Genomic DNA, 12,999 nt, shown 5'->3' on the forward strand with positions numbered 1-12,999 from the left:
TTGTTACTAACAACCTCATTTTCTTTACAGGATGGCTTCATAAAAAGTCTACTCTCTAACAGGTTGCAGGATGAAGGTTTCTTCTGGTGCTAATGTAATGCTGCCCTGTAAAAGGGAGATGTGTGGATGTTGTGTTACTTGCTCTCTTTTTGTTCTTGTTTTGTTTTTTATATTTTTCCTTCTCCTTCTCTATCTAATAGGAATGAGTAGATGTGATCAGTATTCGATGTATATACACCCAACTTGACTGCTGAACCGACTGTGTCCATAGGAAGAGCTTTGTGCTTACAGTCCCTGTAGTCGACCCTGGCTGTCACAATCAGAAGAGGACAGACAAGGTTACTGAATAATATAAGTTTAAGTTGTGCAGAGGAAAGAGCAATGCAGGGAAGGTATGCAGAAGAGAAGTATAAAGATCGATGAACTGATGATGACTTAGCTGACAGTAATGATGTCTCTTGTTGCAGGTAGATGAAGACGGTAAGAACCAGGGTAACGTAGATCGGTGATGACGGGAAGAACGGGACTTCAGGTAAGTAGGTTTCGGATTTGGGAAACTCAGGTGAGTGGTCTGTGGCGTAAGTCATAGACGAGACCGGACAAGGGAGTGCAGGAGAAGCGTCTCTTTATAGGGAGTGCTGATGAAGAGGTGCAGGTGCTTATGTAATTAGGTGATGGCTGATGGTGTGCAGGTGGGAAACATGAGGGATGCTGGGAAGTGAAGTGCGGTTGTTTATCCCTGCAGTGGCGTGTGATAAACTGATAAAGACTCCACCTCAACCTATCTACAAATCTGGTGTGATATAGATGGTAACTGGAACTTGGTATCTCAGACATCACTGCTTTAGTCCAGCCCCTGAACATCCCATCCTTATATTCTTATGATTCCTATCTTGTGTTTTGGACTACTATTTTGAAGTGAATAGTGTTCCTATTGTTCCTGTTGTTTGACTTCCTGTGTTTCCTGCTTTGTTAGTTTCTATAGTTACCCTCATTTGTTACCTTAGCAACTAATCAATCACTCACACCTGTTCTGCCCTTGTGTGTTTAATCCCCAGTGTTTCTTCTCTTCTTGGTCTTGTTTGTGTGCGATTTGTGTGTGCATATTTGTATGATGTCACTTTTTAGGCCAATCAGCAGTAAGCATCTCACTGGAAAACCCAATACATAGTTCCCACATGACGTCACAACATACGGGCATTTGCCGACCCGGCGCCATTTTTGAGGGCAGAACACAACATTCTTACAATGCAGAACATGAGAAGAAGAAGCTGAAACGGAAATTTTGTGATTAAAAAGTGAAAATGGTCATCTCCTGCTGAGTCAATGTATGTTCCAATCGTGCCGGAGGTTCAGTTAAATTGAGTTTTTTAGCATTTGCCGACCCGGCGCCATTTCTGTGGGCAGAACAATAGTAGAAGAAGCTGAAGCGAGTTAATTTCGTGAAAAAAAGTGAAAATGGTGATCTCCTGCTGGGTCAATGGATGTTTAAATCGTGTTGGAGGTTCAGTTAAATTTGGATTTTACAGTATACCCGTCATTAGACTTCATGAATGTGAGAAGACTAAGCTTTTGTCAGAACAACGACGGAGGTTATGGCTGGCGAGGATAAACCGGAAAGAAACTCCCTCAAAACACGCAAGAATTTGTTGTTTTTTATTGCGAGTGTACACAAATAGAAGTTAACACTTTGCAGTTTGAATTTTGTCCTGTATAAACAAAATGACGAGATATTAAAAACATACAAAAACAACATTGTTTCCACTGTTCGATCACGCCCGCGACTCTCTCACTCTCTCTCACACACACTCACACGCACACATTCCAGCACGGCAATCTCAGATTATGTCCCTAAAGAACCCGCGTATAAAGTAGTTCCGCATTACATTAAAGGTCCCGTTGCATGCGATTCCATGTTTCAAACTTTAGTTAGTGTGTAATGTTGCTGTTAGAGCATAAATAATATCTGTAAAATTATAAAGCTCAAAGTTCAATGCCAAGCGAGATATTTTATTCAACAGAAGTTGACTACAAAAAACGGCTCGATTGGACTACATCCCTCTACATCCTGCATTGGTGACATCACCAGAACCGTTTCTTGACTAACCTCCGCCCACAGGAATGCTCCCTCAACTCTACTGGCTACTTGCACACTTCTTATAACTTAGGCTACTGTGTTTACTCAGCTCTTACGGTGATTTTCTGAAGTAAAACTGACGCTTCATCTTTTGTGTGATGTACAATAAACTTTATTATACTCATCAGTACATGTTTGATCATCATTCAGACAGCAGACTTGTAGGCTATTAATAAATAATACAAGCAGATGACAAATACGTTATAATAACCGTAATTAAACTACTAAACTATACCTGTTTCATCTCTATACAGCACTCTGACTCTGTAGGCATTATTGTCCGACTCGAAATGAACACCGTTACTGAGAGTTTCTGATATTATCATCATTCCGTGAGATGAATTTGTCCTGACAGACTGAGCACGAGCTCATGAAGCTCCGCCCCCTGTGTCGTCCAGCAGCACCTCATTTGCATTTAAAGGGGACACACTGAAACGGCTCGTTTTTCTGAGCCCCAAAAAATGTCAATTTAAACATGCTGTAAAAAATGATCTGTTGGGTATTTTGAGCTCAAACTTCACATACACACTCTGGGGACATCAGAGACTTATTTTACATCTTGTGAAAAGGGGCATAGAACGGGACCTTTAATTAATTTGCACGCGAGTTTTATTTATTTTCATACCGTGTATATTCGTATTCATGCACATATTTCCAGGCTCGGAATTGCTCACATATATTAAAACTCTTAGCCAATACCAGATAATGGCACACATGATAATACTGTATCTGAGGCAAAGCTGCATAATCAGTGCTCAGTGCTTCCTTTGTTAGCGCATACGGATCCACACCATTTATGACTGAAATTTTCGCATTGCACCTCTCTTTGTCTTGTGTTAATAGAGTCTCTTTATAATCTCTGTCACTTTGTCTCTTCATGATTTTCGTAACATTATAAATGGAAAGAAATATTCGAAATTTGCTTGTAAAACTCATAGACAGTATGGTAAAACATTGTAAACACAGCAGCTTTTGCCCTCAAAGATGGCGTCTCCGGGGAGGTCACGTGACATTAATTGGCCTGTGGGAACTATGTATAGGATTTTTCCATATAGCAAAAAAAACAGATCAACAAAAGTTTATGATACTTACATGTTTTGATAATATTTTCACAGATGAACACAACTTTTATGAATTTTGAAGCTTAAATGCAGTCGTCAGAAGTAAAAAGCTAAAGGCTATAAACGAACTACACCACGATCACATGACTTCAGCGTCACCATCACTAAGCTTTCGACAACTCTTTCAGTTTTTATCTAAAAACATTTTCCCTGAAGGTTTGAGTTAGAATAGCGATAAGATATTAGCTATAAGATAGCTATAAGATATAAGCACGATTATAAGCATAAAGATGCTGTAAAAATGGACTGAGTTTACCTTTTCAGCGTGATGACGTTTAATCTCCTCGACAGCGTCTGTAGTCACATTTAGCCACTTGTTAGCAACCACCTTTTTCAAGACACGTAACTGTGGTAATATTGATAAATGTTATATCATAGAATAAAATGTGAACGTGTCTTGAGCTTGTGTTCACCACAGACCTTGTTTCAGACATTTAACCAAAACCATTCGAAAAACCCATTAACTTCGGGACGATGGAACCGGAAGTGCTAATATGCTAACTCGCTTCCACGTTTTGGCCTACAAAGTGATGTCATACCTGCAACACTCTGTGTCCGTTATGTATATGATTGCACTGTGTCCTCAAACAGGTTTACTCTAAATGCTTTCTGTTTAGACCTATAGGAGGAGATAGTTTATAGTTAATTGCTTATAGTTTATTGCTTGTTTCAGCAAAGAATAGCAGCCGAAGATTTTCAGTACACACATTCACATTGCCTTAAAACTTGGACTGCCATTTTTTCTTGCTGCCGTTGTTCAGGTAGCCTACATTCTGTATTTGTAAATCTACATGGCTTAAATAATGCTTATTTATAATAATAATCAAATGCTAATTGTCCTGTCAATCTTATATATGTTTAGCTAGTTAACCGTGGATCAGAAGAACAGTGATTACAGGTTTTCAGTCTTTAAAGATGCCATTGCCATGGATCCCCAAATATGGTTGAGGGACCCTCATCCGAAAATTCAAAAGACAGTTATATATTTTCAAGTATAAAGACCCAATTAATACAGTGGATGAGTCAATACAGTTGATTACGTTACATTGTGTTTTCCTCTATTTTCTGTAGTACTACTGTAATATGTAGGCTACCCTTTTATTCAATCAAAATCTGTTTATTTGACAAATGTTATTTATTTGAATCAAATGCTTTTGTTTGTTTATTATTTAGATATTTTCTATTGTACACAGTGATAATGAAAATAAAATCGACTTTTTTATTAACTGTTACAGGTCTGACCACCAGAGGGCGATTTTGACCACCACAAACCACACAATGTGACTGATATTAATGTGTACGGCTGTTTAGCAAGTCTACTTCAAAGATTAGCCTGTTGTGGTTGCTTGCTTCATTTAAACTGTATTTTTGGTCTTTACTTGTTTGTTTTTTTGCTGCTGCTCAGCTTTTTTATGCTATGAAAATCTTTACAATTTTTATTGTGAGGCTGGTTTCTGCATTAGCCTTTAAAAAAAAAAAAAATATATATATATATATATATATATATACACACACACACACAAGATACACAAGATTACCTGTTACATTTTTGCAAATAAGAATTTATGTAAATTTGAAATCTTTGTTTGTACAAACCGAACATCAAAGTGTAAAGCATATACCCATATTACAAGCTAATATTACAGCGTGTGTTCCAGAATCCCTTCGGAAAAGTGAAGCAAATAAAAGTGTAGGCCAGCTGAATCTTTATCTACAGCCCTTTCTGAACTCAGCAGATAAGACGGAGAAGAAGCAGACGTTCCAAAGCAGAAGGTTATCTCTTTATGTCATCCAGACAAAGAAAAGGTTAATGTTGTTCATGAACATCTCACTATTGATGTCAACATGAACATAGACATGTCAAAAGGTCAAAACTGAAACATTGTTTTGGTTCAGCTTTTCTTACTATTTCCTTTTTCCCTCTTCCGCTTCTTTGTTTATCTACTCATCTAATTCATGCTTTCTTTCTTTACCTATAGTTTCCACACCTTCATCATGTCTTATGTAATCTTGCCTGGGCTCAGTTCTCTACACCAGATTGCGTACGCTGCGGATTGGTTTCATGTCCTTCCACCAACATGTGCTAGTCAATTCAATTATGCGATACGGGGGCATACGTTACAGAAGCATTTAAAACAGAACACTCTTTGCTTACGCAATTCCTGAAAATAGATATCCAGTCGAAAAGCATTTAGCCCAATAATGTTGGGCAGATGATCTCTTTTGCTTTGGATAAGTGGTGTGTGAGTCGTGCAGCATTACATGCCTGGAGACTGGAGAGAAAAAAGGTCAACAGTATAGAATTATACAAGCTCTGGGAACTTTTATGAATATTTGTGAATGATGTGTGTGTGTGTGTGTGTGTGTGTGTGTGTGTGTGTGTGTGTGTGTGTGTGTGTGTGTGTGTGTGTGTGTGTGTGTTGAGTGTGTTTTACAGCTGTCCTTCACATCCAGATCATCCGTTCACCTGAAAACGTAAATTATTTTTCTTTCGATGTTGGTGGTATAAAATATGTATTTTCTGTACAGTGAAAGCAAATGTGTATGCAGAACTTTAGGAATGACAAAATAAAAACTAAAATAAAAAAAATACATTTTAAAAGTATCATTTTAATATTTTAGTCTCTCTTTAAAAAAAAAAAAATCCAAGCCCATAGTTTTAATTCATTTTATTTCAGTTTTTGTAAGTCAAGATAAACTAAATTTAAAATATTTTTAAAGAATTATCTATTTTACTTCAGTTAACATTTATTTTATTTCAAGTAACATTTAAAAAAAAAATAGTTTTTAGTTAACTATAATGACCCTGAAACAGAGCAAAATTAAAGTTGATATTCACTGAAAATCTCAGCAATGGTTTTCAAATCTCATTCACATCAACATAATCAACATGAACAACACAAATGAGATTCGACAGTTACATTGGAAGGGATTTCAGCGGATAACCCCTGAAGTTTGGCTCTTTTCCTCACACAAAGACTTGGATTATGGTGCAGCGTCGGAACTCAACAGCATTTATAAATTCTCTTTCGTTTTCTTTACATGGAAAAAAGCAGCATGAACATTCTGCCTAATATCTCCTATTGTGTCGCACAGAAGAATGGGTTCAGAGTGACCTGATGGTGAGTCTATAAAAGATGACAGAAATGTTACTTTTGAGTGAATTCTTTCTTAAAATAGGTTGTCAAAAATCGGAACACTTTACTCTCATTTCATGCTCCACACGGGAACATGCTGTTAGTTCAGACTGGCTCAGCTAGAGCGCGGCATTCAGGGACTTTGTCTGGGAACACCGGAGTTGACCTTGAGGCCCAGTGGATATTTCCGTACACTGCTTTTCCACAGCAGGCGTAGATGGCACAGGCCCAGAGAGCGAGAGAGAGACTGTAGTGTCAGGAGGTGTTTTTCTGTTCCTGACCTGGGCCAGAGTGACCTCAGCGGGGATGCAGTGAGTGCCTCATGGGCGGCCGGAAGCCATAATCCGGGATGTGAGTGAAAGCACTAACCCTCCTCTCTCTGGTGAGCTGCTCTGACTGCGCGGCTCTGCAGGATCCCACTGAAGTGGAGGGAGAAAATAGCAGATCAAACACATCTACAAAGGCCTCTGGAGGACCAAGAATACAGTGTTTTAAACATACCAATCATATATAACAGCACTGTCAAAGACTGGACTCTTCAATGGACTAACCTCAGTCTTATGTAAATGTATAATGCTAAAACATGTTGGTTTTAACTATTTTTGAAGAATATATTGTCCATGCAAAATTTCCATTCTTACCTGACAGGGAATGTTTTAAGAACGTTCTGGCAAGGTCCTTCTCTCAAAGTTAACATTTAAAGTCCCCCTGTAGTGAAAATCAATCAAATTTGTATTGTTGTTTATATGTCTATCTGTGTTTTTAATGTGCTTTTAGACAAACCATGTGCAAATTCATAAGTCAACACCATTGCTGACTATTTTCGGTTTGAAATCGCTAAATTGAGAGAGTGGAGGCTGGGCTAATTTGCATATTCATAGAACCGCGATTAGGCTACTAAATGAAGCAAGGGTGTAGGGTTATATTCAAGCTATTTCATGGCATGAAGATTTTTTATTTTTTATTTTTTTACAGGAAAAAACGTTAAAATATGTAGGTTTCAAAGTGTGATCAAAGTCAAAGATGAGTTTTAAGGGATAAAGTTATTAACTACAGGGGGGCTTTGACAGAACGTTATCAGGGCTGCGTTCAGCCCCGACAAAACGTTGCACAACGTTTTTTAAACAGAAACGGAGATGCGTTGAACACACTGTTCTGATGCCGCAAGAGTTTACAACTATGGCAGCTGAGAAGGCCATTCTTTGTGTTCTTTGTGAAGAATTTTTGGAGCCTGATGAAGTCGGTATAAATATGTTTAATACTACAAAATATGCCCGATGTTACAGTTGCTGCACTTGCCGCCCAGAACAAAAGAGAACATCCCAATCGAGTGAAGGGATTGCGGAAACTAAAATGAAAGCACACATCTTACCTAATTCAGACTAAAACACATCTACTTAGCCTCACATCCTGACTTTATTTGTAGTTCATACTGTTTTAATACCCTGTTTTTCTTTCTCACTTTTAGGAAAAGCACTTAATTACCATTGTTTATTTCTATACCAAATGTCATACACTTGCAATAAAGCTAAAAATATAAACAACTACATTTAGTTGATATCCTATATTTTTACAAAGAAATGTACGACAAACATGTCTTCTAATATCCTCAGTTGTTGCGTATACCGAGCTGCATTGAACACATTTGTAAATTACTTTCCTTGAACCCATTGTGCAGTTCACTTTAATACCGCGTGCGTGCTTTATATACATGTTGCTGCTGATTGGACTGCAGTTCTGACACACCCACCAAACAAGAGAAAACGTATCTCAAACCCCGTTGCACACCGGTGCACGCCGTTTCCAGGAAACATGACGTTCAACCCGGAAACCGTAGCAAAACGTTGCGCACCGTTTTGAACTTTAACATGCCCCCAATCTGCTTGCAATCACATAGGACACAGCTGATTGGTTCTCCTGCTGTATCAGTAGCCAATGAGCTCGCTGCTCAACCTTCAAATAATTGGTTAGCGTTTGCTAGTTGTTGCAGCGCGCTTTCAGAAACCCTCCACCTTCCCCAGCTCCACCTGTATGGATCTGCAACCAGTAATTCATGTACGCTATATTGTACAGCAGAGAGCATGTCTTTTTTTCCCACAGCATTTATAATAAAAAGCTCTAAATATAATTAATAAACAAATATTATAAAAAGTGTAATAAATTCTATTGTTCATTGTAATTGATGTTTGTAAATTGGTGGTGAACAGATTTAATTAGACTTTTATTCACATATAAACACCGATCAATGCACATACAGAACACCTCAAAAATGGTTAGCGGAAGCTCAAACTTATTTATTATTAATGTGCATCACAAAATATTGCTTCAAAGCACCTTTGGTTAGGAAGCCATATGTGTAGCTTATAAACAAAAATTACAAATCCATAAACAGAAGAATTAAAGTCATCGTGAAAAAAAAAACATTTTAAAGGAATATTGCAGTATTTATTATAAATTATTTATCCATGCCGATAATTTTTTTTTTGCCCTTATTATCTTTAATCAAAATAACTTCCCCTCCCTTCTCTTCTCTGATGACGTGTTTACTGGTGTGAGGGCGGGGCAAAGCTGTCACTCACACGAGATCGACCAATAGCAAACCACAACCATCCAATCAATTCCCAATGGACAAAATCAAGTCCCGCCCTACATTTTGTCTTGTTCAAGAAGCCATTTCACTCAGATATCCGTCACAATAGAGAATAAAAGACTATCACGACTATTGCAACATGTCGACTTTAAAAATACAGGGGTCTTGCCAATCAGCCATTCGTTTTCTGTATCATCTTATTTCATGATATCCGACTCCAGTTGGAGGATAAAGCAGCGTTAAGACCTGCTTGGATGGAATCAGTGTTAAATGAGAATGAAGAGTTATAAACAAAATCCCGTCATCTGTGTTGTGTTTATCCAGGTGTGGATTCACTATGTACAGTTATTTCATCCTCCACACGTTTGTCTGTGCAACAATATCTTCCTCATATCCCCTGAGAAAAGTGTGACTCATGACATATGGTGTATAAATGAAACAGTGTCCATACGGCCTCTTTCATGCTCTTCACTGTGGCAGAAAATGCCATGTGGAAGAGTGAAGTATTGACCTCACAGTGAAGGTGTCAAGAGCACACAGTCTGACCTCATGCTGTCATTCACCGCACTGAAAATAGCGAGGGAAGCTTGTTGTGTAGCGTAACTAGAAGCTGTTCCAGAGGTCAATAGTCCTGGTTGTTTCCTTGCTTTTGTCCTCTCTTGTATAGTGCATTACATCTGAAGATGGATCCGGGGAGATTTTCATGTTTTCACTTGAATAGTCCAAGGTGAAAATATATATACGACATGCACAGCACAACTATTAGCATTCAAATAGGAAATGAAGTGGGGAAATTGCATCGTATGATGAGGCGGACGTACTTCAAGTTGGGGCAGAAAGAAACAGACAGTATTAATTTAAAGAGGACCTATTGTGCCCTTTTTCAAAGTCTTGATTTTTCTAGTCTCTACTAGAATAGGTTTTCATGCTTGAATGTTCAAAAACACATTATTTTTCCACATATTTGACATTGTTGCAGCTCCTCTCTCTTCCCAGTTTGTCAGTAACACTCTGTTTAGTTCCTATCTCTATGAAGCCCCTCCTTCCAAAAAGCGCAATGTGCTCTGATTGGCCGGCTGGATCGGTGTGTTGTGATTGTCAACTGCTTCAAGTGTGTTTGGGAAATGTCACTCCCCTTACCGCAAGTTTCAACACACTACTAACTAACTCAACCATATATTGGAATATTGTGGCGTTTGCATTCCTGGAAGAAAACTTAAGACTGATAAAGAGAATAACTCCCATCCTCAGAAATCATTGGTAAACATAACACAACTTTGCACAATTATTTTACTGTGCATTCATATTAGACTTTATTATCCATTCAAATTCCTGTCTGTGTGCGTGACTCATCTCGGCTCTGTGATAAAAGCTGTGTCCTAGGAAAAAAGGTCAGGCCATGTGTCGAGGCAGAGCGCTGGCCTTGTTTTGCAGTGAAAGACTTATATCCAACATGGGCTCCTCCCAGTCTCCGAAAGGGCCGTGCGTAAGATTTTAGAGCATAACTGCATGGAAAATCTGCTGTAATGACAGCCCAGGGCAAGGCTGTGTCTATTGTGCTTCTTGTTTACATGGCTTTGTGGAGATAATTGTATCAGAGGGAGGGAGAAAAAGCTTACGAACTGAATGGGGTCTTTGTTAGGCCAAGCTTCTCATTGTACTAAATGAGTTTTAGAGGAGTAAGTAGCCAGTCATGGCTAAATGATGAGTGAAAAGCATAATGATTACTTCCGCTAGAACCACACTTATAAAGAAACATGGTCTAACACAAAATGACAACACGTGTAGCTCTTCAGAGACAGTAAAGATGTAAATAAACAGATTAATGCATTAATGTCAGTGTACATTAATTATTAGGTGTCTTGAGGAGAACATCTTTTCGACAAATGTCACAGAAGCAAACAGAATAAAGAAATATTATATATCCAGACATATTTAAAGAAATTAAATAGCTGTAACTGTCATGTAAAGTTTCTAAACACACACAAAAAAAGCTAACGTTATAAACACATGCAAAGGAAAACATTATGCATCAGTGGTATTACCAACAAATTTTTGCTTATGAATGAAAAAAATTCCATCTAAAATTTTAAAAACGAACAATGGATCTGGAAGAATCAAGGTGCATACCTATATGAAGATATATTCCAAAAGTTTTGAGTTTTTTTTTTTTTTCACATTGAAAAAAATAAATGGATCATTGTTTCATATACACTCACCTAAAGGATTATTAGGAACACCATACTAATACTGTGTCTGACCCCCTTTCGCCTTCAGAACTGCCTTAATTATACGTGGCATTGATTCAACAAGGTGCTGAAAGCATTCTTTAGAAATGTTGGCCCATATTGATAGGATAGCATCTTGCAGTTGATGGAGATTTGTGGGATGCACATCCAGGGCACGAAGCTCCCGTTCCACCACATCCCAAAGATGCTCTATTGGGTTGAGATCTGGTGACTGTGGGGGCCATTTTAGTACAGTGAACTCGTTGTCATGTTCAAGAAACCAATTTGAAATGATTCAAGCTTTGTGACATGGTGCATTATCCTCCTGGAAGTAGCCATCAGAGAATGGGTACATGGTGGTCATAAAGGGATGGACATGGTCAGAAACAATGCTCAGGTAGGCCGTGGCATTTAAACAATGCCCAATTGGCACTAAGGGGCCTAAAGTGTGCCAAGAAAACATCCCCCACACCATTACACCACCACCACCAGCCTGCACAGTGGTAACAAGGCATGATGGATCCATGTTCTCATTCGGTTTACGCCAAATTCTGACTCATCTGAATGTCTCAACAGAAATCGAGACTCATCAGACCAGGCAACATTTTTCCAGTCTTCAACTGTCCAATTTTGGTGAGCTCGTGCAAATTGTAGCCTCTTTTTCCTATTTGTAGTGGAGATGAGTGGTACCCGGTGGGGTCTTCTGCTGTTGTAGCCCATCCGCCTCAAGGTTGTGCGTGTTGTGGCTTCACAAATGCTTTGCTGCATACCTCGGTTGTAACGAGTGGTTATTTCAGTCAAAGTTGCTCTTCTATCAGCTTGAATCAGTCGGCCCATTCTCCTCTGACCTCTAGCATCAACAAGGCATTTTCGCCAGACATAAATTTTTCATAAATCAAAAAAATACCAGATTTATCAAAAATTGAAAGAATTCCAATCATATTCAAACCATGTTTAGGCTACTGCTAATAGCTATTAGCACCAAAAGGATGTCACTTCCTGTAGGACGATGTCATTTCTTGTCTTTAAATTGATTTTATTTTAATTAGAGAAAGGAATTGATAAACACATGGAATATTTCTTAATAAATCGCCAGTTTGTCATTATTAGAACGTAGTAGCCCTTACGAAAAAGAAGTTTATTCAAGTGTTCTATTAGTATACTTCTTTTAAACTAAAAATAAAAAAGTATACTTTCAGTCTACATTTTATATACTTCTCAAAAATATACTTTATGTACTTCTCAGAAATATACTTAAAATTACACTTAAGTGTACTTGACTTATACTGAGAGAAAAGTCCAAGTATATTTGGTCTGTACTTGTACTCAATATTTTGATTGAGACTTAAAAGTATAATTAAGTATTCCTATACTTGGCTTGTAGTTGTGTTAACTATACTTATAAGTTCACTTGTAGTACAGATGCATTACAAATGAGAAACCTAGTTGTGCACTTAAAGGTTACTCCTCTTGCACTTATAGTACATTTAAACGTATACTTTTATATGCTAAAAGTTGGCCAATTTAGTCCCAACAAGCAGTATTGAAATAGTACACTTACAAGTTTACAAGTACACATTGATATTGATATACTTACTATATTAAGTATACTTAAAATATACTTGAACACATGACTTAAGTATACTTCATTAACTTGAAGTAGCCTACACTTCTTTTTCGTAAGGGAGCTAGTAGCCTACAGCCACTCAAACTTCACCCTATGTTAAGTTAATAGTGATGTTGAAAACTAACTTAAATAGTTTATATAATATGTTACGAAATATGA

Source organism: Scardinius erythrophthalmus (genome assembly GCF_964197995.2).
Source record: "Scardinius erythrophthalmus genome assembly, chromosome: 2".
Taxonomy (NCBI): Eukaryota; Metazoa; Chordata; class Actinopteri; order Cypriniformes; family Leuciscidae; genus Scardinius; species Scardinius erythrophthalmus.